The sequence below is a fragment of the Mobula birostris genome, chromosome 8 (genome assembly GCF_030028105.1).
Source record: "Mobula birostris isolate sMobBir1 chromosome 8, sMobBir1.hap1, whole genome shotgun sequence".
Classification (NCBI taxonomy): domain Eukaryota; kingdom Metazoa; phylum Chordata; class Chondrichthyes; order Myliobatiformes; family Myliobatidae; genus Mobula; species Mobula birostris.
In genome coordinates this window covers 50,630,125-50,635,171 of record NC_092377.1, presented here as the reverse complement: position 1 = coordinate 50,635,171, position 5,047 = coordinate 50,630,125, and the positions used below count along the sequence as shown (strand labels likewise).

The window sequence follows — 5,047 nt, the reverse complement described above, 5'->3', positions numbered from 1 at the left end:
TTAAAATATCTAATCAGTATTTTATCAGTAATAAAAATGAGACTGGTTTACAAATTATTCATGATTACAATTCATATAAATACAGGTAATAACAATAACAATCAAATATGTAAATTAGCTTTAGTTTTATTACTTATTTTTACTAAAATATCAACGTATAAAATTTATTTAAATGTATAATTATTCCTTTCAATTTTTTCCATTAAAATGCAAAGCGTGAAATTTTGCAGTTTTTCCGTCCTTCAGTGGGACTCAGCAATCACAGCAAAAGAAGTTGAGAATGGTGCTGTATAACTTTTTGCAATTTCTTGAAAGCCAAGTACAAGGTAATGCCATCCAGCACAAAGGACTTTTACAACATTCTAAAAAGAATAAGAAAAGCAAGTACTTCAATAATGGAATATTAACATAACTGAAAAGCAAATAACTGTTAATATTGTTCTATTCTTCAAGGAGGTAATGCCTTTCTTGAAGATCACTTCAATCATGCTCCAGAAAAATACATAACTACAGTAAGTAAATGTATCAGTAACCTCCCAATGCCAATCATGTCTTACCAAAGTGAACCACGCATTTGCCTACTGGAAAATAAAAATATAATGATAATGCTAATAGATCAACTTAGCTGCAATCTTTTCACTTTCTTCTAGCGTAGCTAAAAAAAAGTAGAAAATGCTTAAAAGGGGTGCATGTAGCAATTCTCTTAACAACTTTATGCAACAAACCACAATAATTTCTGCAATGCCATTTGCTGTTACTTTGCAGAGTGATGGCAGCTAGCACCGCAATGGTGTACAGGTTTTGTTAAAGGTGCTAACACCAATCAGCACCAAAGAATCCAGTGTCCAAGGTACTGTAATAGTGCCCTCAGGACATCACTGCACAGGTCAGAAATCAAATGCTAGACTCTTCCATCAGAATCCTTGGGTAGGTTCTGTCCCGATGACAGGAGAAATCCACCGAAGAAGATTGCCACATCCTTCACATTGCCATTAGGTTCATGTTGGGGATCAATCCTGGTTCAATGAGGCATGCAGAGCAGCAGCTAGGAACAGCGCCAAGCACGCCTAACATGAGATGCCAACCTGACAAAGCAATCCCTTTCGGCCCAAAATGCCAGGGAAGAGTCCACCTCCCCTTCTTCTTGACATCCTTACCATCACAGAAGTAAGTATTGAGCCAATTCAATTCAAGTCACATAGTCATAGTCATACTTTGTTGATCCTGGGGGAAACTGGATTTTCGTTACAGTTGCTCCATAAATAATAAATAGTAATAAAACCATAAATAGATATGAAGAAACTACTATGAACAATGAAAACAGCAAAGACCTTCAGATCAGGACTACTGAGGACTTTATCTCCAGAACCAGACACATCTCTAACTAGTGTTTTATCCACAATTAGGAAAATTGCCCAGGAATGGCCTGTACGGAAAGTGTAGGACAAATCCAACTAATTAAAGTCCAGACAATATAATCTCCACATGAGCTCCAGTAGAATGTTTTATTTTAAGTTCTATCAAGTAGCACTTACTCATCAGTAACCCGCTCACAATTTGGGTTTCGCATTCAGCTCCAGACTTTAGTACAGCCCTGGTCCAAATATGGACTAGGTATCAGAATTCTAGGACTGAGATATGAGAGAGTCTATTCTTGATGTCAATGCAGAATTTGACTGAGTGTGGTATCAAGTAACCCTGGTACAATTCCAGTTATTGTGCACCCAATTGAACAAGCCTGGCAGGTTGTACTCATAACATGCCCAAAGGAAAACTGCTGTGGTAGTTGGAAGCCATTATACCAGCCATAGGACATTGCTAGAACACTCCCTAAGGTTGAGTAGGAGGTTCCATCATCTTCAGTTTCTTCATGAATTATTTTTCATGTGTCACAAGATTTCACTGGAAATGTTCACCCATGTCAGCCAGTGTTAAACTTCATTCACAGCTTCATAGCAAATAAAAAGACAGCCCATTTCCACATCTAGCATAAAATAACCAGACAACACGGGCTGATAAGTGAGAAGAAACTTTTGACACGTGGCAGTTGATTGTGAAAGTGAGCCTAACCAGCCACTCTTAATATTCATTAGCCTCACCATTGCCAGGGCACCTGCCATCAACATCCAGGGTTTTACTTTAATCAAAAACTCATCTGTTCCAGCAATATAAGTACCATGGCACCCAAAGCCTTTGCATTCATACAAACCAGTGTCGAGGTGAAATACAAGGCTGAGTGTAGCCTTGCAAGAACTTCAACAGCGTCCAACTACAGCAGCCCACTTCTTTGGCATTCAAGCAGGTTTCCCGCTAAGTCACACTGTGGTGTGGGTCCTACCTCTGTTCTTTTATTGCTATTAGGCCTATATCGTGTTACTCCCTGCCCACTTCACGTCACTGTAGGAGTATCTTTAGCAGGAGAACTGCAGGAAGTCTAGAAGGTTACTTACCATTACTTTTACCAAGGACAATTAGGGCCACACATAATAATGCTGACTACACTTCTCACATTACTTACTTACTGCCTGTTACACCCCTGACATTTAGGGCAACAATGAAGGTCCTCTATCTCTGTCAATCCTTGGCCACTCAGACGAAGTTCTTCATTGCTGTTTCCATATTAATTTTGTTTTACCAATTAGGGTTGATAGCCCTGAGCTGAACCAGTGAACCTGGAACACTGGTGGACCACTCCAAGTCTGGCCTCTACCCTTTGACCTGTTTGGCATGGATGACCCTACCAAGAGTCAAAGCATAAAGCCCTGGCTTCAGCCAACAGAGCGCTCCAGGTCACCGAGGCACGCAAGCCTCCAAACAACGACAGGGCTGTGGTCCTCTGGAGGCCTTTTCACATTATAGCCACAAAATTGAAGCCATTAACCCATTCACCAAATCAACCATTTGGAGCAGAACCTGGCACCCCCAGATGTGATTACAATTCTCTTGCAACATATAAATTCCAAGGACACGGCAATTTGTCCACTTCCTTACACCTCTCCTAAGGATTTAGAATTATCACTGAGCAAAAGAACAGAGGTTATAATGTAATTTATGGAAGAGGGCACAGTGGTAGCGAATTACTTAGGAAGCCCGGGAAGCTGGAGGGATGGCGAATTCCCGAGTGGCTATCACGTTGTATTTGGGAAACGGGAATATTTTTATTTTAAGATTAAAAAGCTATGCTACTAAGATTAATATAAAATGTAACTATTTAAGGGTGCTTAATAATATTTCAAATGGAAAATGCATTGACATCAATTGAACTGAAGGTGCCTTTTATCACGTCGGAACGCTGAGATGTGCTAAGTTCTCGAGCTGTGAAATCGGAGGGTTGTGTGCTTTTAAATTGTTTACTGCCCTTTCCAGCTCTAGCAAATTTAGTTTGCTAGTTGCTAAACGCATTTGTTGCCTTGATGAGACCCTGAGTTCTGAAGGATTTAAGATAAGTTCAATGCAGAATGTTCTGTTATACACTATGAAACATTTTTCGAGCTGTTAATCATTACACGTTGAAACAGAAGAATTCTACCTACGTGCACAAAATCGAACTGGAAGATCGAGCCTAACGTGTGAAGCGCACTTAACTGTACAAGTAAAAAGTTCACCCACCTGCCTCAAACTGTCATTTGCTGCGCTTCATCGTTCTAAATTAACCAAAAGGATTTAAACAAGAGATAATCCAAATATTTACTTGTATATAAACAGCAGTTCCGTGGCACTTGAAAGAAACACCAATGTCAAAAAGTTGATTTCGAAATATTGAAGGGTTAAGATTCTGCATATTTTATTTGCTTACCTTCCTGCATTTTTTAAGCTTTTGCTTTCTTTTGTATTTTTTGTCTGCCCTGTGCTCGCTCGCACTCACGGCCTGAGACTCGATTAAAGGTTCGTATCTGTCAGGGAGGAAAGCAAGGTGAACCTTTTTACAATTCGATGTTTTGGTTTGTTCTTGCTCTGGAACGCTTCCGAGTGGATGTCCCTCCGTTTCCTGGAGCTCATCGACAGTTGGCAGAATAGTTACTTGCTTCAGTTTAAATTTAAAACGTTTTATATTTCCCCGTACACTTGCTTGTTCAATTGGAACCAAGTTTTCTCTGTCCGACTCAGTTAAATGATGTTTGTCTCTCTTGACATTAAAATTGGAAAAATCTTTTAATGACAATTGGCCTCTTACTGTGTTTTTCACACTTTCTGAAGGCATTGCTGTAATTCCATAGAAAACTGAAACGTCGCGCTATCACCTGTGGCATACAATGTAACTGCGCAGCGATTGGAATTCTAACCCTTGAACAGTTCCCCGACTTATCTCATTTACATCATGTCAGTCTGAAGCAATCGATGGAATCTGAATTTACACCTTTGCGGTGTTAGAAACGGTGAGCTTCGAGGCAAGGCTGCAACCTGGGTTGTAAACTGTACGATCCGACTGGATCGCTGGCCTGTTATCAGCATGGACCTACTCACTTTATCCCTCGGGCTGTGAGACTAAATACAGCTCCAATGCCGTATTTAAGTTTGCTGACGACACCACTGTCAAAGGCCGACTCAAAGGTGGTGACGGATCGGCATGTAGGAAGGAGACGGAAGATCCGGTTGAGCCTGTCCTGGGACCAGCATGTTAGACGTCATCACAAGGAAGGCACATCAGCACCTCTCATTTATAATTTGGTGTGTCACCAAAACTTTGACAAATATCTATAGAAGTGCAGTGGAGAGTATCCTAGCTGGTTGTATCTCGACCTGGTATGGAAAGGTCAATGCCCAGGAATGGAAAAGACTGCAGAATGTCAGTCCATGACAGGCAAAGCCCTCCCCACCATTGAGTGCTGCTAACTCCTCCATCATCCAGCACCACCACCCCCGCCATTCCTCTCACTGCTACCTTGGCACTGTAAGTACAGATGCCATGGGTCCCACACCACCCAGTTCAGAAACAGTTATTAGACCACAAGACTGCCATTTGGCCCATCAAGTCTGCTCTGCCATTACATCATGGCTGATCCACTTGCTCTCAGCCCCAATCTCCTGCCTTCTCTCTGTATCCCTT

At 41.1% G+C, this 5,047-nt stretch overlaps 1 long non-coding RNA gene across 1 annotated transcript; it reads right to left on the bottom strand.

Annotated features, from left to right (window-relative positions):
* On the bottom strand, positions 1-4,554 carry LOC140202192 (uncharacterized). The gene is made up of 2 exons (XR_011887028.1): positions 3,797-4,554; positions 1-362 (listed from the first exon to the last, which is right to left on the bottom strand). It is a non-coding gene; the product is annotated as an uncharacterized lncRNA (long non-coding RNA).
* Between the last annotated feature and the right edge of the window lie 493 nt (positions 4,555-5,047).